The 23,571-nt window shown below is 35.3% G+C and overlaps 1 protein-coding gene across 2 annotated transcripts in view; it reads right to left on the minus strand.

Annotated features, from left to right (window-relative positions):
• The window catches only part of PRKG1 (protein kinase cGMP-dependent 1), a gene marked incomplete at both ends in the record, with an annotated part of 1,336,641 nt that overhangs the window by 91,584 nt on the left and 1,221,486 nt on the right, over positions 1-23,571 (minus strand). The window lies entirely within an intron of this gene.

Here is a 23,571-nt window from a genome sequence, read left to right on the forward strand (position 1 = left end):
GACAATAACCAAAACAAAGAGAAACCCCACCAACTGGGAGAACATTTTTGCACACACTAATGGTAAAGGACTGATCACAAAAATCTACAAAGAGCTGATAAGACTCAACAAAAACAAAGAAAATAATCCAGTCAAAAAATGGGCAGAAGAGCTAAAAAGAAACTTCTCTGAAGAGGAAATGCAAATGGCCAACAGGCATATGAAAAAAATGTTCAACATCACTTGCAATAAGGGAAATGCAAATCAAAACTACAATGAGATACCATCTCACACCAGTGAGAATGGCACATATTAAAAAACTAGCAACAACAAATGTTGACGAGGATGTGAAGAAAAAGGAACTCTCCTGCATTGCTGGTGGGAGTGCAAACTGGTCCAACCACTATGGAGAGCTGTGTGGAGACTCCTCAACCTGCTAAAGATAGAGCTTCCATATGATCCAGCAATTCCACTCCTAGGTATTTACCCAAAGGACACAGAAACATTAATTCCAAAGAGCACTTGAACCCCTATGTTTATAGCAGCACTATTTACAATAGCTAAGCTTTGGAAACAAAAATAGATGACTGGATCAAGAAGATGTGATACATATACACCATGGAATATTACTCAGCATTCAAAAAAGATAAACATATGCAATTTGCAACAACATGGATGGCGCTGGAAGGGATCATGCTCAGCGAAATAAGCCAGAAAAAAAAAGAAAAATACCGGATGGTCTCACTCATAGCAGGAATCTAGAAAACTTTAATAAGGGACCCGGAAAAAGAATAACTATAAGAAAGAAAAAATCAAAATCAACAAACAACTATGAACCAGAGACACACTGGGGGGGGGTGTGGGGAGAAGGGATTGGGGTCAAAATAAGGGGGTTGCAATTAGATGGGGAATATAAAAATAAAATAAAAATTATTCCTTCTAGGTCTCAGACTCCTTACTGAAGAACCTAGGAATCTGTATTTCCATGAGCAAGGGAGCTACTGGCAATGCGTGGATTATGTCAAGAGGAAACATGGAGCCACTCTGATTCAATATAATCACAAAAAAAATCCACAAATTCATACATTCAAAAAAGTGTGAAAAATAAAATTTAAAATACCCAATTTGTCACCACCAGGTGACTAAAAAAATGAGGACTTTGTCACAAAGGGTAAACTAAGGTACCAATTACCTACCCTGGCAAGTGGTAATTAACAGGAAAGAATAAAAAAAACACTTTCCTGCCTATCTTGAATGAATAGTATAAGAGCAAATAGTCTATCAAATTCTTTGTTGATGATGGAGAGTGTCTTTCAAAGGAATTACAGTTAATAGTCAAAGAATGACTGAATTGGATAATAATCATGTTAAAGGTCTAATGAGAAGGTCATTTCAGGCAATGGTCATATGATATTAAAGCATTTAACAAAGTGTTGATGGGAAACCTTACAATGAAAGAATTAGGCTACCACCTCCTAATCCATGGATCCAACTTCAAGTAAAGGGGAACTTCAACAATTAGACTCGATTTGCCTCCTGCTACAATGCAATATTAAATGACACAGAGCCACCTAAGAAATCTAGCCACAAAAAGTTGAACAGGAATCTAATCAATCCTTTAGGTTTAGTAATTATTTACAAGAAATAGAGGATGAAGAGAGATAAGGTCTTTAACACCATTTAGAAACTGTAAGAAATTTTTGAAACAGGGAGTTATGCCAGCACAAATGATTCCATTTCTTTGACATTTTAACTGGCTTTTCAAGATTACCAGATACTTCAGAGACATTACATATACTGTATGAGATTAATTTTGATACTGAATCAAGTAATCAACCATAAAAAAGATATTTCAGAACATGGGAAAATTAAATAATGCCTCAATATTCATTTTGTTAGGTATGATGATATTTGGTTATGTAGGAAGTGTCCTTATTTTTAGAAGATATCTCTAAATTTAGTATGCATAATAGTTGATGGATTGCTTTCAAATACATTTCTATATCTCAATAATAACAGAGAGTCTAGATTCTTTGGAATCTGTACTATTCTGATTACCTCAGCATTTTAATTATTTGGTGTTTATTTCATATTAAATATATGTGGATAATTTATTTTGAAATTACCAGAAGTATTATATATATAAGACTTTGTTTTTTAGTTTAGAACTGTATGAATTCTTGCTGATCTTCCTGACCTTCACTATCATTAATGTCCACTATTTATTTGAACTTTTTCTGGTCGTTGAGACTTTTTTTAAGGAGGGATTTATATAGCAAACATATAATGTCTGTAATATAGAGATAAACAGATAAACTAGTGTTTATCTGGTGATTATAAGATTATTAAAACTTGCAAATTATAAAGAAAGGAATTAAGAATATAAATGAGAACAATAAATAAAGAGGTGGCCCTAAAAAGCAGACAGCAGTTCCCAAAGGCAGGGTACATTTATTGTACTTATGGCTTGTGCTATCTCTGAAAACATAGAATCCAAATAATACCTGATCAGAGTCACTTTCAATATAAAGTAAAGTAAATCAGCCAATGCGATAGCTGGACATAGAATGAGTCCACCAGGACCAAAGGAATCTAACAGGGGTGTTTCAGAAAATGAATGAAACCCTGGACTTATCAGCCTTCCTAGTTCAAAGGACTAGTCAGAAGGACTGCTAAGTATAAATGAAGTCTTTTTTTTTAAAAATAGTTCTTTTTTTTTTATTTATTTATACAAGCACTGGGTACAGTCAGAAGCAAAGGAGGGTGAGAGAATTCACCAGAGCCAGAGAAGGGAGCAGAGCAGGCAGAAGGACCGAAGTACACTGCTGAGGGGAGCAGCGGGCGGCAGGAGAGGTCTGCGCGCCATATGGGACCCTCCTCCGGTGGCCGGGGAGCAGCCGGGGATCGAACCGGCTCTGCAGAGGCTGCAGGCAGCTTCGCAACCCAGCGCTCAACCGCTGCGCCACCGGGGAGGCCCTAAATGAAGTCTTAAATTGCATTTGTATCAGAAGTTTGTCAGCAGCCGCATGTTATAATACGATAGACAACAGAATCCATAAATGCTTGCAAACAAATCTAATGGACATAATTTTCCCTTAAGTCTAAACATCCCTACAGTTTTCCTTTACACAGAAAACTATTTTGATAAAAAATCCTTAGACTGGTGTAGATACCCCTTCTAAATGCTCATGTAACATTCCATATTTCCCCTTATTAAATAATACCACAATCGACAATTGGTGCACTTCTTATAGACTTTAGGTTTGTCAAAGGGAAAGAACACATCCTCCTCTTTGCATTTGTGTAATAGATGATTCTTGAACTGAAAAACTGTTCACTTAATATCTCACAATATTTATGTAATGTCCATTGAATACAGAGATGACACTAACAGCCCACCAATGGACTGATGCGTTTTGTGATGAGAAATATGTACCGTGTCCCTCATACTTTGCCTCCTCCTCCTGGGATTCAAATACAGACATTTTCAAGGTACTTACTTGACAAGGAGGTGTAGTCCTATTTTCAAAAAGTAAACTGAAATTATAATGAATGGTACACCTGAATTGGAAGACATGTTTTGACTACTGTCATGTTAAGAAATATATTTTTCATCATACACATCCCTTAAAATTTATATTTTATACATTAGTTTATATATATTTTCATATATAAAATGGAAAAATTCACTCACAAAACAATACTACTACATGTGATGTACTCTGAAATAATAAAAATACTGGTTCATGATCACTACATGGAATTCATGACCCCTTAGTGGTTTGCAAACCACACTTTGAAATACATTGTAAATTTTATTCTTTCATAATAATCCCAACACTACTATTTGAACTAACTGTTGTCCTTGGGGTCATTTTAGTAATTGTAGATCCTATGTATTCCCTCTTTTCTAACTTTCTTCTGTTGCACAGAAATTCCACTATCCCCTAAATTTTAGGTGTCCATTTTCTGCATCTGAGGTGTACAGATGACAACACATTATGGATTGCTATTACTGTGTCTAATTGTTTCTGGTTCTTTCCTCAATCATCAGGGGGTGAAAATCACGAGTGTTTGGCTTTTGGAAGTGCTTGGGGAATATCATTATATCAGTGGGCACAGATGACAATACAGCATTGTAACAGAATCTATTTTGTCTATGATTATCACAAAGGTGGACTTTAAAGAATGTCATGCCCTTTATTTCTAAAAGTTAATGAAAACACATCCACAGAACTGGTAATATAAAAATGCTGCTATTTGGAGAGATTATCAAATCTGTGACTTCCAGTCCTGAAAATCACCTCTATTTTTGCCTGCAGCAGACATATTCTCCTTTGTAGAACATTCAGTTTCACAATAACCACTTGTATCATAGTACCAGTGTAATATCAGTCCCCCATTATAGGTATTTGTTTTATCTAAAATCTGTTTTTGTGTTTTCTGTCCTAATACAAGGCCATGCTTTACTATTATAACCCAGGAGGCTATATGAATGGAAAGAAAATTTACTGTCTCACATACAAGTGATTACATTTGGGACTATTCCAGTGACTTAACATATGAAAGGTATCAGTCAACAATGTGCAGAATAAACTGAGCGTGAGTACTTTCCCAGTTGCAGTAAATCTACTAACTCTAACATCTTAAAACAACAGTTTCAGCAGTCTGATAAGCCAAATTCTCTCAATGAATTTATTTGCCCATAATAATGCTAACAATTCTGCCTCCTTGAAGTATATATGACTTTTTAAAATCTTAAGCACTTGGAAAAGAACCTAGAAACTTTGTTGAATGTGGATGAATTATTCTGTATAATTTTGTTTTATTCTAGCATTTATATTAATCATATTTTGGCAAACCCTGTCCTCTAGAGCCTAAAAGTCTTGTCTGATGCCAATTGAGACATATTTGGCATATAAGCTTTTCTCTTGGAAATGAACTATAGGAATGTAATGCTCACTTTCAGTATCTGATATAATATACCCAATTCTAATATAATTTAGTGTCCCTCCCCATTCCAGTAATTTTGTACTTGTCTTCTGTTCATAACAATACTTCTTAATCATGACTGATATTGTGTCACCTAATCCACCCCTAGCAAATATTTGGCAAAATCTAAAGATATTTTTATTGTCACGGTTCAAAGGGTTTTAGGAATAGGAATATGCTACCACTAACATCTAGTACGGTGGCATAATGAGGAATAGATTTGGCATCCGTCACAGACATCTGGCATACAGTTTCTAAAAACTCTTTTAAGTTCTAGAGTAATGAGTATATCTTTTACACCATAGTGAGATAATTAGAGTCTGGTCTCTAGGTAGTTTCAGGATAGGGTACAGTCACCAAAAGATTAGGGCATGATTATAGGGGTAGAGCTATCAGCTGACCCCCAACCTCTGGAGACTGATGAGGGGCTGGAAGTTGAATTCAATGATCAATGACTAATAATTTTTTTTAAAAGTGCTGTACCCAAGCACTGGGTACAGTCAGAAGCGCGGGAGGGTCAGAGAATTCACCAGAGCCAGAGTGGGAAACAGTACAGGCAGACTGACGAAGTACACTGCTGAAGGGAGCAGCGGGTGAGTCAGGAGAGGTCTGCACGCCATGTGGGACCCTCGCCAGCAGCCAGGGATCGAACCGGCGCTGCGGAGGCTGTGGGCAGCTTTGCAACACAGTGCTCAACCGCTGCGCCACTGGGGAGGCCCAATGACTAATAATTTTATCAATCCTGTCAAATAGTGAACTCTCCACAAAAATTCTCAACAACAGGATTAGGGGAGCTTTGAGGTAGGTAAACACATCAAGGTGCTGAGAGGTGGTGCACCTGTGGAGGTTCTGCACCCCCTACTTGTACCTTGTCCCAGCTATTCCGTTTGCTGTTCCTGGAAGTGGCATTAGCAAATGGTAATGTAAGTAAACTATTTCCTGTGTTCTGTGAGTTGTTCTAGCAAATCACTGAACCTGAATCTAGGGGCATGCTAACCCTTGATTTATAATGGGAAGATCAGAAGTACAGGTGACAACTGAGAAACTGCAATTAGTATCTAAAGTGGGGGCAGTTTTAAGGGACTAATAGTTAACCTGTGGGTCTGCACTAACTCCAGATAGTATCTGAATGAACGTGACTGAACTGTAAAATATTTAGTTGGTAACCCAGATCATTGGGAAATTTGTTTTGGATGTAGAAAAACCCCATGTGACTGACATCATAGTGTTGTGAGTAAACACAGTTGAGCAGTGGCTAGAAAACAGCGATGCTGTCAGCTATCCAATGATATACAAGACAGCCCACCACAACAAAGAATTATCCACCCCTTAACATCAATGACCTTGAGGTTGAAAAACTCTTATTTATGTGTATGGCTGTAATATTTCTGAGATTATAAAAATAACAGAAGGCCTCATTACATCAAAAGCATTTGAATAAGCTGAATTATTATAAAACTATTAAAATTATATGGTGGAGACTATTAAAGACTGACATATCTAGAAGGAAAGTCAGCATATATAAATTTAATAATGCAATACAATATCTGACATCAGGAGTCTAGTTCTTAAGTACTTGTTTTAAGCATAGCATTAGAAATTATTTTTGAATCATAGATAGAACCATACAAAAGTACCCATTTAGGGCCCCCCTTGGTAGCGCAGCGGTTGAGCGCCGGGCTGCGCCAAAGCTGCCCACAGCCTCTGCAGTGCCAGTTTGATCCCCAGCTGCCAGGGAGGGTCCCACATGGCACGCAGACCTCTCCTGCCGCATATGCTGCTCCCCTCAGCAGTGTATTTAGTCACTCTGCCTATTCTGTTCCCCGCTCTGGTGAATTCTCTCACCCTCCTGCGCTTCAGACTGTACCCAGTGTTTGTATAAATAAATAAATCTTAAAAAAAAAAATACCCATTTAGTAGGCTAAAAATTGTCAAATATGGAAATTTTATATGATCAAATCTAATGAATTAAATTTCTTACTGATTCATTCTGCTTTAGTTAAACAGTAAACAACTGAAGGATGACCTTCCCAAGAGGTACAGAGCAAATCTTATCAAACATGTCATTTTAGCATGTGGACTACTTCGAACTAAGGTCAATCAAGGCTAAGAAGAATGAAAATCGGGGTCATTGCCCAGATTTAGTTGTTACCTCCAGAAATAACCTGTCTATCAGAGAAACCTTTCTCCATGACAAGGCAAACAACTAGCTAAAGAGTACCTGGGTTGCTACCCCCTCCTCCCCCCACCTCGTTGCAGCCACAAATACCTACCCTATTCCTTAGCTCAGGATAAATACCCTCATGTTGTTGAATTTACTCTAAAATTAGCATGCTTGTAGAATCTCCATTTGTCAGTAAGTAAATTTGTTCTTCTCTCCTACTAACCTGTCTGATGTTTATATGATGGCTCATCTTGCCAGAGAGGACTACAGAGGGCTGAGGGAATTACCTCTACGTCACTACCTATCATTAAACAGCAAAACATTAACAAAATATACTATTATAGATGTATATAATATTATAGATCTATTATAGATCTATATTGCTACTTTAATGTAGCAATATAGATAAAAAGAAAATTATATATAACAAATAGAGTGCCTTTTCTTTGGTAAGACTAAGGAACAATGAGGTAAGACCTTCCTGATTTATAAAAATAACTATTTGGTTGCTGGGAATATGTATACTTCTTAGAGGAAGAAATATGTTTGCCTGATTGTTCTAGTACAGGTCATGAATGTAATAAATAGTTGAAAATGTGCTGGGGGGGGAAATCTATATAATGCAATCTCTTTAAATGCAAGAGTTTGAGAGTATATCTTTGTTTTTGTTTTTTTTTTTAAGATTTATTTATACATACAAGAACTGCGATACAGCCAGATGTGTGGAAGGTAAGAAGATTCACCAGAGACAGAGTGGGGAGCAGAGCAGACAGATTGACTGAAATACACTGCTGAGGGGAGCAGCAGGAGAGCTCTGCTGTGCCATGTGCCATGTGGGTCTCCTCCCTGGCTGGGGATGGAACTCTTACTGCAGAGGCTGTGGTAAGCTTCATAGGCTGTGTTTTAACCCCATGCACCACCAGGGAGGCCTGTTTTTTTTTTTTTAAATTGAGGTATGATAATCATATTTTGATCAGTGATTAAATGCTTTTCTTTTACTCCTATTGCCTGACATTCCTTTTTTGGCTCCCCTATAGATACTGGTATCAGAAGCTGTCCTGATGACTACTTTCAGTGTAGAAGAAAATATTATTCAAGGTGTATGTCAGCAACTTCTGATGAGGATTAAAGTTGGGACTAATACAGTCTTCTAGTTCCTGCTGTTGCTTAAAAAAGCATCTGTCGGACCTACCCGGTGGTGCAATGGTTGAGCGCTGGGTTGCATAGCAGCCTGCGGCCTCAGCAGCACCAGTTCGATCCCCGGCTGGCGGGTGAGGGTCCCACATAGCGCGCAGATCTCTCCTGCCACCCACTGCTCCCCTAAGCAGTGTATCGTCAGTCTGCCTGTACTGTTTCCCGCTATGGCTCTGGTGAATTCTCTCACCCTCCCGCGCTTCTGACTACCCAGTGCTTGTATAAATAAATAAATAAATCTTAAAAAAAAAAAAAAATAAAGCATCTGTCATTTGGTCTGGGTTTATAAAGTTGTTCTCAATAGTTCTTTCAACATTGTCAAAAAAATTTTAACGCCATTTGAAAGGAAGGCTAAAGCTATCCTCATCATTAATTTAACTGTACACATTTTACAGTAGAGGCTGGAGAAGAAAAACCATGACCCTTATCCAGAGCAATGTCCAACATAAATCGGCTCACTAGCCTGGTAAGCAAGGGGTCTTAATTTAGGAGAGCAGCTTACTGAACAATATTTTTTTCAGTAAAATTTATGTTTTTCTAAATTGTCACATATATGATAAGCCATCTTTGTTACTATAATAAGCACAGTGTACTTTAAATGCTTCTCAGAGTCATTTCAACAAAAACTCTGAAAAACTGATAGGCAATTACTTATAAGCTCACAGAGTCACATTCATCCAACTCCTTAAACTGAATGTGATCTTAAATTCACCATTTTAGAAGCTGTCATATCCCCCTTTTCAAGGATAATAGGATTGTTACAATTCAGTATACTCAAATGGTAACTTATGTAGGTTGTCTAAAATGTTGATACAGTTTCTGATTATCAGATTAATAGTGTTGTTTTATACCATACATGTCTGATGTACTAGGGAAGAAGCTGGTTGCCTGAATTAATACAGTCTATAAAGTTGACAAATATTTGCAATTTATTTATTCGCAAAAACCTGGTATAATACATGGGAATGACTGTGAGCAATAGATATGCTTCATTTCTGTCATATCTTATCTTCTTCAAATAACAATTTAAAGACATAAATTAACATTGTGTATTATGTTCATTGTATTAAAATGATTTATGCTGTCATTTTAATTCATTCCTTAAAAATCATTTCTTTTTAAAAGAGTTCATGGGGGAAAATACTGGTGTAACATTTCAAGTTTCAGAGGTAATCTGTAATTTCCTAATGGCATTTTATTGAAAGATAGCCTGACTTATCATATCTAAATGTCATATTGGCAAGAGAAAATTGTGTGCATAATAATGAAAATGAAAAATGCTGTTTCTAAAGGCTAATTTAACTATTATGAGTTATCAAAATATACTTGCAATATAATTGCATAATTTTATTTAAATATTTCGAATAAAGGAAGCATTAGCAGCAATACTTTCAGATTTGAAGAGGAAAGAAAAATAACTTAGTGACCTTTGTTAAAATATAAACAAGTTACCCCATAATCCTTAAGGTCCTGTTTTTTTATTGTCAATCATAAATAAGTCTTCATTGTAAATTTTAAAAAGGCAAAGGTGAATATATTGTTTATATTAAAAGGACTTTGCCTCTAAAATAATGGTTGTCCAGACAGATGAAAAAAATGTTCAGCATCACTTGTAATCAGGGAAATACAAATCAAAATACAATGAGATACCATCTTACACTACTGAGAATGGCACATATTAAAAAAACTAGCAACAACAAATGTTGGTAAGGATGCTGAGAAAAAGGAACTCTCCTGCACTGCTGGTGGGAGTGCAAACTGGTCCAACCCAACTATAGAAAGCTGTGTGGAGATTCCTCAACCTGTAAAGATGGAGCTTCCATATAATCCAGCAACTCCACTCCTAGGTATTTACCCAAAGGACACAGAATCATTAATTCAAAAGGGCACCTGCACCCCTATGTTTATAGCAGCACTATTTACAATAGCTAAGCTGTGGAAACAACCCAGATGCCCAAAAATAGATGACTGGATCAAGAAGATGTGGTACATATACACAATGGAATATTACTCAGCAATCAAAAAAGATAAACTCATGCCATTTGCAGCAACATGGATGGAGCTGGAAGGGATCATGCTCAACGAAATAAGCCAGAAAGAAAAAGAATAATACCGATGGTCTCACTCAGAGCAGGAATTTAGAAAACGTAAATAAGGGACCAGGAAAAAGACTAATTCTAATAAAGTAAAAATCAAAATCAATAAGCAACTATAAACAGAGATACTCTCCAAGGGGAGGGTAGGTGGGTAGGCGGATTACAGTCAAAATAAGGGGGGTGGGAATTGTATGAGGACTGTAACCAAGATGAAAATGCATACATTGTACAAAAATGAAAAGTAATGTAAAAAATATATAAAATTTAAAAAATAAATAAAATAATGGTTGTCAAGTTCCACAATGCAAACATTTAAGCCAGAAAAGATTTCAGGATTGCCAGTTTTACAAAATTATGGACAGGCCCAGAGGTACTGGGGGACTAAGCATTAAACCCTGTACTCATATTTACATGGAGAAACTAGTGTCCGTGCTGTAAGACTATGTTCTCCCAACTCCTCTGTAATATTCTTCCCACTAAAAGAATACAGCCTCGCTAGAGGTACCTCATTAAGCACCAAGCACTAGCCTAGTTTTCACTAGGTTCAGGGTTTTCTCTCAATAACGGCATAACCTTGGTGAGGGTATGCAGAGAAAGGAACTCTGTTCACAGTTGGTAGGAAGGTAAACTGGTACAGCCATTAAGAAAAACTGTTTGGAGACTCCTCAAAAACTTCAAAATACCCAGCTTGCCTTTTCAATATACTCACAACTGAATTGCAGCAGAACAAATTCAGTAAATGCAATGAAAGATAAATGGATAACTATAGCATGTATTGGGAGCAATGGTATACAGAAGAAGGAAAATCTTGAACATAACTGTATTTGCAGTGATACATGGGCAGTACAGCTCACAGAGTTTGGGGATAGGGGGCTGCTTCCATATGACTCCTCCTACAGTTGTTGACTTAAGGTCATATATGCACAGCAGGAATTTTTGAGATCTGGTTCTGCATTGGACAAAGGGATCACAGTGTTGGCATGTGGGGCAAAGGATGTACTATTGGAAAGGTATAGAAGCTATAGCCATTGTAAATCTATAGAAGCAGGGGTACAGAGTGATTATATATTGAGTCTCCCAATATACAACATTTAGAGCCTGAACTGGCAGAGCGCGCCAGGTTGGATGACCTATATCTCCACGTAGAAGAGGCTATTAGTTGCAGGCTAAAACTATGATATATAAGACACCTGCCACCTCTCAAACCAGAGCTAAAACAGAGACAATAACTAAATGCTTTCACTAATCATAGTATAAGTCACTGTATATAAGAGTATAAGTCACTGTATCTAACAACAGAAGCAAGTACCCCAGTCTAAGTCTCTGTACTGTAAAAGCAAAGAGAATAACTCCTGGTTTAAGTCTCGTCTCTGTTGTAAGGTATTCCCAGTACTGCACCTGTGCTCAAACATAGTCTAGAGGCCTAGACTGACATGAGGCTATATAAGACATTTAGACTTAGGTGTGGACCTTGAGGAGGGGATTGATGTGGATCCCCTACACAAATTGCAACCATAACAGAGTAGGAAGCTTGCATCTATGACTGTTAACCTGGAAAACAAACCAGAAGTCCTGACACAAGAGGCCCAAATAGTTCCAAAAAATAATACCAGACAAACTTCAAGACACATTATATTAAAACTGTTGAAAGCCAATGACAAGGACAAAATATTTAAAACTTTAAAAGAAAAAAATGGGTAACCTATTTGGGAATGCCAGTTAGACTGTCCATGGACTCTTTAGTAGAAAACTTATAGGCCAGAAGGGAGTGGCAAGAGATATGTAAGGTACTTAAAGAAAAAGATTTCAAGTCTAGACTCCTTTACCTGCAAGATTAACATTCAAAAAACATAAAGAGTAAGGAACTTAATTGAAAGCAAAAACTAGAAGGGTTCATCAGTACCAAGTTGCACATGAAAGAAGTCATGAGGGGGTTATAATATAAGCAATAATAAAATAAATATAAAGGTTATAAAGGTAACAGATACCTGAATTACATAACATGAAGGGGGCAGTAATAATAGGGCCCATCAGGACAAGTTTGAGACCAGATTGTCTCATACCTTAGCAGAACCTTCAAACAAAATTCAATAGAAGTAACATAATATAATGGAAATGAAACCACAGCAAATCATAAAAGTAAAATATATATGAAAAAAAGCAAAGGCAGAGCCTCCCCTGGTGGCACAGCAGTTGAGTGCTGGGCTGAGAGGCTGCCTGCAGCCTCTGTAGCGCTGATTCATTCCCCAGCCGCTGGCAAGGGTCCCACAAAAAAAAAAAGCAAAGGCAAACACAAAAAAGTAAATAGCAAAAAAATATGGCAAGAAGCACATATTTCAATAATGATCTTAAATTTAAATGGTTTGAATTCACTTGTTAAAAAGATATAGAGTGGCTGAATGTATCTCAAAATAAAGTCCAACCTTCTGTTGTTTATAGGAAACCTGTTTTACCAACAATGACTAGCACTGAGTTAGAGACTAAAAGAAAATTCTACAAGGAAATGGTAATCAAAAAGGGCAGAAACACCTATACTTACATAAGCTAAAATAGACTTTCAGTTTAAAAAGTTAGTATGAGGTAGAGATATACAAAACTTTATGATTGACAGACTAATACAGCAGTAATACTCACAAATACATGTATAATGATGATGAAGCAGATAGATACACAATACAATTACTAATGGAACAAAAGAGAGACACTGACAACAACACAGTCATACTAGAGGATTTTAATACTCTATGTACATATATAGACAGATCAGCTGGAGAACAAATAGGCAAATGACATCTTTAAATGACAAGCAAGATCAATAGATCTGTCATCTAGAAAAAACTCCACCCGAAAACCACTGCACACTTTTTTTTTTTTTCAAGTGCATATGGACTAATTTCAGGAATGGATCATATGTAGGACAAATCAACTGTCAATAATGCTACAAGGATTAAAATCATACCAATTACTCCTTGTAACCATAAAGACATAACACTAGAAATCAACTATAAAAAAAACAGAATAACTAAATTATAGGAGACTAAACAATACATTAAAAGCTATTAGATAAAAGAGAAATTAAGACATATCAGAAAAATACCTTGAGACTAATGATGAGGATAAAACTTAGCAGAATCTATGTGATGCAGTAAAAGTAATCATAAATGGGAAGATAATTTCAACACAGGTTCACATTAAGAAGCAGGAATAATTTCAAATAAACAATATCATAATAAGGCGATAGCAAGGTAATACATAAAACCCAAAGTTAGTAAAAGAAAGGAAACCTGAAATAACAATGGAAATAAATGGATTAGAAATGAAAAGGACTATACAACATATGTGTGAAACTAAGATTTCAATCTTTAAGAAGATAAAATACATAAACCTCTAGCTAAGTTAAAAAGAAAACATTAATAAACAGGAAGGAGAAATTAGAACAAATTGCACAGAAATACAAAGGACCCTAAGTAATGATGAAGAACAATTGTACAACAAAAATTTTGTAGCTTTGAAGAAGTGGAAACATTACAAGACCAAGATTAAATGAGGACGAACATAAGATTACAATAAATCAATCACAAGAACTGAAATTGAACAGTAATAAAAAGAAAATCTTTCCAAAACAAAATCACAGGGCTAAATAACTTTATATACATGTTCTATCATTTGACTCATTCATCCACTGCACATAAACTAATAAAACAAATGAACTAAATAAAACAAAAATAAACCTTTAGATTGTAAGGCAAAATGGAGTTATCAAATGAGAAGTAGGTAGGAAGGTGGGTCAATTGGTTATAAAGGGTTAGCTGAATAAACTATAGACTTGAACTTTTAATGGTAAATTAAATGTAGTAAATAAAGATGTTGATTTACAATGATGCATACCTAAGATATATTTTAATGCAATGCTGTTTCGAAATTAAAACCAAAAAAGAAGGCTCCAGTGTTGTATGTAAAGTGGGAATAGAATTATGCTATAAACTATATGTACTCCAGGAGAAGACTTCCCTGAATAAAGAAGGAAAATTTAGCCAAAGTTAATTATTTTTCATTCAAAACTGTTGAGAATAGAAAAGGATATACTAGATATTATTCTTTGCTGCATTTTAGAAAGTGTCGTATCACAAACAGGCTCTAAGACATCTGTGTACCCAAGGACAGCTATTGGGTTGCTTTCTTTTCTGTGAAAGCTTGGGGATATGGAAAGGCCAACCTAAATTGCCATATGAGACCAAACTATCCATGGGATTTAAAGAGCTTTGATGTTTCAAAAGTCATTTCCAATCACTGTCATCTAAAATGGCAATAGTTGAAAGGAATCATCATTCCTATTCAGAAGAAGAAAACAAGCATCAAAAGGAAATGACTTGTCTTCATCCACCAAGCACTGGAATTTTCAATTATCTTTAGTTCTCTGCTCTGTCAATTAGAAAAGGCTGCATGCAAGGACATACCCAAATTCACCTCTATAAAATCTTGCTACCAAGGGAGTCTTAAAGATAAGCATTTATAGAATGAATTAGCAAATGGCCTTTGAGAGTTTTAACATTTTTAATGAATCCCCCCCCAAAAAAAAAATACTCCTACCTAAGGCCAAGTAGTTATATCATGAAAATCATTTCTTAAGAGAGCTGCCAAATCAGTCTCACTGTATTTGAAAGAAAAATTTACTTTGATGGTCTCTGCAGTCACAAGTCATACTAAGTGTTAATCTGTTAGCATCTCAGTGGCCTTGGAAACTATTCCATACCTCTTTTCAACCTGATTACATGTACTGGAATTTGAAAAGTAAACAGCTCCTGCACAGCTGAAAGCCTACTTATTAGTTCAGGGCCAACAGCTGCAAATTTTTTAAGTCTCCTATGCTTTGCACTGCAATAAAATGGAAAACAATTTTTATAGCCCAGGGAATGGGACTGGGTTGTCTTCTGACTACTCAGCCCTAGAAATGGTCAGCAAGTTCTAATTCTGGTTTGAGGGCTATTTCATAAAGCCATTCTCAGTGTTCTTTCCATTTAATTGGCATATAGTTCCCATTCTGGAACAGGATATTGCTCAGTTGAATTCTTTCCATAGGGGGAAAAACAATTTTCCAGGCTCATTTACCCAAGAATTGCTGAGATCAAGTCCAAATTGGTTTAAACAAAGTCTTGATAAGTTTGTGGGAATACTAAGATCTTTAAAATGCCTGGCCAAAAACAAAAAACAAAAAAACCTAATAAATGCCAAAATTTTGAAGTCAGGATGTTCAAAAGAACAACTTCATGCATATTTGATTGGGTATTTAAAATCTCATGTTTGTGAGATGCTGGATGACCCTGAGGCACTTGGGAAGAGGTTACCAAATAACTGATTTACATAGCTTCTTTTGTTTCGAGATACATTTGATATGAGTTTCCAGAGGACTAGCAGAGTCTGCATTTCTCCTGGTTCTAAAGAACACAGAATAACAGCCCCATGACAAGCAGAGTGAGCAAAAATTTGTCTATGCTAATAAGATGTAATGAAAGAACGTCTTTTATTGTTGTCATACTGTGCCAAACAGTGAGGATCAGCACCAAAACTAATCTCGAAAATATCAGACAGACTAAAGTGTTCCTTTTCAAATGAACTTGTAAACAGATGGGGAGCTTTAAAGCAGTGAGGACTAATTATTAAAACAGGAGTGATATATTTACGTGGGCTAAATTTAAAGATCAACAGAGTGGTCCCTTCACAAACAGGTTATATTCTCTATTGTTCTTGCAGAGTTGAGGGAAGTGATTCTGGTGCTTTGCTCTTTAGTGGCAACGAGTCAGAATCAACCCTGGTGCCTATTTTTTTTCTGCTTCATTCTTGGTTCATGCAAGTGTTCTGTCTTGGGTACTAGTCGTATTTATAGTCCCCCTACCATAGTTTCCTCTTTTTTGTTCACTTCATATTTCTGTATTAGATGAATCTATTATGAAAAGTGCTTTTTTTCCAGGGCAAGTTAGAGAGTAAATGGACATAATGAGGTGCACTAAGAATAGAGCAAGACAAAACAGTCTTTAAGTTTGGAAAACTGTTGTCTCCTTGCTTCCTGACTATCTCTCTTTATTCTGCCCCTCCATTAGGAGATTTATATTTCCTCTGGAGGAAAAGGAGCTTATGCATGAAATAATACTATCATTTAGGGGAAATATTTTAATTCCTCTTAGGTAATTTTTTTATTTAGGTTCTTTAAAGTAAGGACATTTAAACCTACTGAATTATTACCTAATATAAGACAGAAACATGAAACCTTCGTGGCTAAGAAAACACCTCACAAAGTGGTGTGAATTTTGGGGTGGAAATGGTCTGACCGTTCTTTTGAAGGGGTCTGGTTTTGTCTTTGATAGTTAAAAGGAACAGAGACCCACTTGTCTAGTCTTAAATGCTCTCGGTTTTATATTCTTACCTTCTCTATTGGATTTAAAGTGCTCAATTCTCTCACCATTTTGAAAGTTAACAATCTTCCATTATATATTTTTGGCTAATTTGAGACTTCTTATAATTTTGTATAAACTCATTGACTCTTGCTTTCAAATCAAATTCATTTTCTGTCTATATTTGGAGATTTAATCCCAGTCACATCACCTGAAGATGAAAATAAACAAGTGATTTGTTAAATCCAGTTGGCATTTGTTAACACACTGGAACTCTCACTAACTTACAATATTATCGTGTCTTCCTTCATTCTTGAAACAAATGCTGTTCTTGGTTTCTGGGATGTATCTGACTTCCCTTCTATCACTAATCCTCCTTTTCAGTGTATGTTGTGTTTGTGTTTGTGTGTGTGTGTGTGTGTGGCTTGTTTTCTTTCCTTGATTTCTTAAATGCTAAAGTTCCTCAAAAATCAGTCCTCAGAGGTATGCTTCTCTCATTCTCTATTTTCTACTGCACCATATCTTTAATTACCATCTACTAGCTAAAGGATCACTATTTGCAAATAAATACCACCTTCTTCTCTGAGCTCTAAAAACTTTCTAACCAAGTCTCAAAGGTACTTTATATTTAACCTGACAGCTCAAAAGCTATTCAAATCACGCTACTCTTGAAACATAGTAATTATATAATCTTCCACTATCATAGAGAATGCGATAGCCTTTTGATTTCCAAATCAAGAATTCTTGCATTATCCTTATCCTTTCTCCCCTTCATCACCAATATCTATTTCCACATGAAGACCTATTAACTTTGCTCCCTAAATAACTCTCAAATGTTTTACTCTCTTTAATTCTTTACTGATCTCCTTCTATTCCTGTCTAACATTACCTTTTACCTGGAAAATAATCTAGTTGTTGACCCTGCTTTCATTTTACACTTCTCCACTCACAGAGGAAAGTGTTGGATTATATAAACTCATCTCATGCATTAGCTTCTAAGTCGGATGTACTTTCCGTAAGTCCCTAACATGGAATACAAAATTTTGAAAGATTTGAACTCAGCCATTCTCTTTCTGATCTCTTTTTTGTATGCTGTGTGCTACTATATTTACTGGCACTTTGGTTCCTTAAATATGTAATGTTGTTTTCTATTTGAGGAATTTGTACATGCTGTTTCTCTGTATAAATCTTACCATGCAGTCTTCAAAATTCAACTCAAAATGTCACTTCCCATAATGACATTTGGAAACATTCCCATAATGATCAATGTCTCTCTCTCTCTCTCTCTCTCTCTCTCTCTCTCTCTCTCACTAAACCACATGTACTATGAAGGTAAGGGGCAATTCTATTTTAGTCAATGCTTTGTATGTAACAGTTATACATTTATATATGTAACATTCTGTTACACACAAAAAATTATTAAATAAATGCATAGACAAAGTGAATAAATATGTATTATGCTGGCTGAACCAAAGGGGCTACAGAGGCTTTGTAGGATGGCTTTAAATCTTCATTATAGGGCTATGGCATACATTCGATCTCCTGCGAGAGAGCTAACCCACATATGGTGCAGCAGACCTCTCCTGTCTCACCCACTGCTCCCGTCAACAGTTTATTTCAGCAGATCTACCTGTTTGACCCCCACTCTGTCTCTGGCGAATCCTCTCACACCTCAGCATCTCTGGCCTAAACCCCAGTTCTATGCAATCAATCAATCAATCTTAAAAAAAATAAATGTGCATTATATCAAGTTATATAGATTAAATAACTGGACCACACTCATTTAGAGGTTTGCACAGATTTTGCCATAACAAAGATTTCCTCATGAAGAAAAATACTGATAATCAATAAATTGTATCATAAATAAATACATTTTTGAATCTATATTTATAGAGCTGTGAGAGCTTCCCAACCAGAGGGCTTTGCCATGGCTCCTTAAGTGTAGCAGGATAAAGCCTAAGCCAGCTGAAGCAAATGGTAAAATATGCTGCACCCACTTTTTTATTATATCATGACAGAAAATAATGTGGTAAATGTTGCTAGGTGGGACTAATTTGAAGGGTTTTTTTATTTTTTAAGTTGTCTGGTGCTTTTTTTTTCCTTAAGAAGTGACTGAGCTCTCATTCTAAAAAGCACAGTAAGTTGATTCAACAAGGCTAAACTGCAATCAATCTAAATAGAAGTTGTCCTTTCGTTGTGTTTTCAGGCCACTGCCAAAATGTTTATGAATTTTATACAATCATGTTATAAATGTTTATGTGATGGATACTAAATGGAAAAAAGTTGAATATAAAGTAGTACATTCATTAGAAGTGTAACTGTAAAACACAAACATAGTTATTAGCAGCTGTGATTGATTAGCTGAAAGTGATTTTTGGTTTCTTTTGTCTTTGCCTCACTTTAATTTTTCAATCAAAGTACAAAGAATTTTAATAAAAGTGTCATAATAAATTAAAGACTGATGATTCAAATGTTGGTTTGGTGTATCCTTCACTATGGAATCTACCTGTGGCTATATGTAAATCATCTTATTAGCGAGCATATTTTTATGATAAAGTATTAAAATTAACAAATTACACTGAACTATCTATCTATATATATAGCAATTAAGACAGCAATGATAGTAAAATTTCAAGATATTTCACTTCAGAATAGCCTATATTCACATATCAGAAATATTTCTAATAAAGATGTGTATCTTTTCTATTTGATATTTCTGCAAGGCAAGTTCTAAATGAGGAGACAGGTTTCTCTACACAAAAAGAGATGTATCACAATAAATATAATTTATTCTTAGAGATAAATACTGAAAACAAACATCGAGTAATAGAACAGTCTCCCGACTAAATTGGATGATTCTTAATATCAGAAAACACACTTCCTATTTAGTATGCATGTCATAAAGCACAATGCTTAACTTATAAGTTAATTTATAAATGATTATTCAATGAATGAATACATATTCTCAAAGGAAAATAAATGTGTACCATTCATCACACATGCCACTTTCTGCTTTTGATAAGGTTTTAATGAATGATCTTTAATCTAATGCTGTGTCTTCTAATAGCTCTCTTTTTTTTTTAAAGTTTAGTTATACAAGAAATGGGGTACAGGATAGATGCGCGGGTAGGGGGGTGAGAGGATTCACCAGAGACAGAGTGGGGAACAGAACAGGCAGACTGACGAAATACACAGCTGAGGGGAGCAGCAGGCACGACAGGAGAGGCCTGCTGTGCCATGTGGGACCCTCACTGGCTGGCCGGGATCAAACCGGCACTGCAGAGGCTGCAGACAGCTTCATAGCGCTGTGCTCAACCGCCTGCGCCACTAGGGGAGGCCCTCTTCTTATATCTCTTCTAATATCTTTGGAATTATAAATTTATGTTTCCAAAGGAAAAGCCCTTAGTTGACAATTAGCAGCAAACAAAAAAAGCTTAAACATGCCACACAGGTAAAGTTTCTATCAAGAATGATTTTATCAGTAAGAAACATATCTCAGGAGACATGCTGAGGGCACATATCCTGTAGTAGAGGAATTCTGAGAGTAATTTCATTGGACCAACCTTCCCAGACCAGTCATCTGAGAGAAATAGTCAGCATAGATTTTCATCTGTGATTTCATTGGTGAAATCATTTTGCCAGTGATATGCCAGATATGCCATATTCTGCCAGATATGCTAGCAGTCAGTGTTTTCCAGATGAGAATTTCTAAATTTTTTAAATAAATATTTACAGTTAATCTCATTTTTTGTCCTTTACCAGAAATAGGCATATTAAGATAATACCAATGATGATTTCACATGGAAAATTAATTTTTAGTTGAGTTCTAAGAAATTAAGGACACCTCAAAAAAAAAGTTCATACAGTCAAGTAAAATGAACACTTTGGTTTTAAGTTTACAGTTTTTATGATCTATGTAGGACTTTAGAGATATTAATGAATTATCTAGGGTGTAGAATCTGTTCTGAGTCCTTCCATATTGATAAAACTTATAAGTTCCTTAAATACAAAGTGGAGTCACAATGTAATCAGGGGAAGAAATTCATTTGAAATAGACAAATAGACAACACAAATAGATGTTTAAACTTATTAGTTCAACTAAAAAGCTCTCCCCTGGAAAATAATTCAGTTTGTCTTCTCTGAGTGAAAAGACCCCTAATTGAAAAGATACTTTCAACTTCAGAAATCTGTGGATATTATTAATTAGAAAGTTATAAAATGCTAGTAGTCTAAAAATTTAAACAATCCCTGCTCCAGTTGGAGAGCAAATACATTCCCAGTTTGTATTTATGTGTGTGTATATATATGTATTGGCTATTTCGAGGAATAAAGTTTATATTATTGACCTGTAAAAAATTTGAATTAAATGTTTTGGATACTTATTTCATCAAGATAGTCCCATTTTCTAAAGGATAACTACTACTAAGTAATATGTACAAGGTGTTCATTTAGATTTAGTATTAACTGAATAGAACAGTCAAACAAATCTGTCCCAGTCATTGAATATCGAAGTGTGAACATACTGGTTCATTATAATATATCAGATTTATGGTTCAAATAACAAAAATCTTATAATACTTAGTGGTAGATAGTCATTTCACTGTCCTTCATTGATCCTATAAAGAGCTTTCTTTTAACTGTTACTTATTTATAATAATCGCATTAATGGGTATCTTCAGACTAGCTTTAACATATGCCACCAAAGTTAGAGTAGTTTGCCTACATAAGATTAACAACTTCTTTCCCAGGTAAACTTAGTTTTATACAACAGCTATGTAGAATGTCTATAAATCCAACCATATATCAAATGCATTGGTGTATATTTCCAACATCATCATCCACTTGTATAACTCTATAATTTATGAAGTATTTTTTAAATATTACAATCAATTAAATCACAAAAATTCCATTTATATATAAGATAGTGAAATGAAGAGATAACTATTATATCATGACCAAGATCCCTTGGTTAGGAATGACAGAGTTAGGAGTAGAACCTGACCTAGGGTCATATTTTTCATACTGACAAGTTGTTGCCACACCTGTCTTATAATTATCTTAATCAGAATTTTGGTATAACTGTTTCCCTTACAGCCTTTTAGTAGTAGCATATGCAAATAAATCCAAAAGATGGGAATTCATGAGATGCACATATAGTTATTTTTATAGGCCAATAATACATTAAAAAAGATACAATTCATCCATAATCAGTTTCCCATCACTGATAAATTTGAAGCCTGTGTCTGACCTTGACTTTGGGTAAATAGGAGCTATGCAAAACCTTTCATTAGAGAATCTGTCTCAAGTTTAACAAGGAAACAGAAATAGATCAAAGAATGCATTAGCTTAAAAGATTTCTGACTTTTTCTAGTGACTCTCAGAATATTTAGATATTTGCTCAAATAGATTCTAGGTGAATTTTCAAGATTACCAACAGCTGCAATGGGAATGTAGAAGGGTCTAGGGCCTATGGAAAAATAGTATGTTGGTTTCTCAAATTATTAAAAATAGATCTAGCATATGACACAGCAATTCCACCTATGTATTTATATGAAGAATAAAACACACTAATTCAAAGGACATGTGTACTATTATGTTCATTGTAGCAGTAATTAAAATAGCCAGGTTATGGAAATAACCTAAGTGCCTAACAACAGATGAATGATTAAGAAGATGGGGTATATATACACGCAATGGAGCTGGAAAAAAAAAATGAAATCTTGCCATTTGTGACAACATGGAAGGAACTGGAAGAGATTCTACAGAATAAGTCAGAAGGAGAAAGTCGAATATCAGATGATTTCACTCCTATGTGGAATACAGAGAAACAAAATAATAAAACAGACAAAATTAAATCAAAAGCAACCATAGAAGCTTGACTGCAGAATTGAGGCTACCAGAGGGGTAGGATGGGGGTTTGTGAACAAAGTGTAAACGGCTCACTGGACAATTGTAGATGATCAACATTGCTATGGTGGTGGGTGTGATGTGGTAACATACATCTGAAGAGGTGTGAACTGTACCTCTAAATCATATACAGTGTTTTCTACCACATTATCTCAATAAACAATAATACAGATTTTAAAAAAAGATTGCTAAAAGTGATATACATAAAGCGTATGTATAAAATGATTCATGGATAATCTTAATTGACTACATATTTTTTTAAAAAATATGCTGACAAAAATTATGAGTTTTTATATAGCAAGAAAATGTTCCACCAAGGATAAAGTCTAATAATAACAAAGGACGTTTTATAACTATTAAATCTCATAAAGTATCTTAAATGGCCTCCTCTATCATCTATTAGTGGGATTGGGCTTAGTATCAGAAACTAAAGTTGACATTTAGTATCAATGTGCATTTTAACCTAAACCAAAAAAATTAATACCCATCATCTACAGTATAGGCAATACCAATGACTGTGTGGAATTTGGTGTTCAAACTGGTGAGTATAATTTCCTGAGCAAATTTTGGCAGAAGCACTGCTGGCATTTAACCTCACTCAGGATGTAATCTACGACCTTTTGAAGGGCAGAGGTAACAAAAGCCAACCATATAGAAGAAATTTTGAATACACACACACAGTTTTGAAAACAGAATTTTATCAGTCAGAATAAATTAAAGTTCTTAATTATTTTAGTTTTAGGCCAAATTTTTTAATCTTCATAGACTCATAACTCAAAAAATATTATTTCATTTGCTTTTTAAGTTAAAATCAAATTCTGTTCCTGAACTACTTATGATAAATGTGGTC

This window comes from Talpa europaea (genome assembly GCF_964194135.1).
Source record: "Talpa europaea genome assembly, chromosome: 10".
Lineage (NCBI taxonomy): Eukaryota > Metazoa > Chordata > Mammalia > Eulipotyphla > Talpidae > Talpa > Talpa europaea.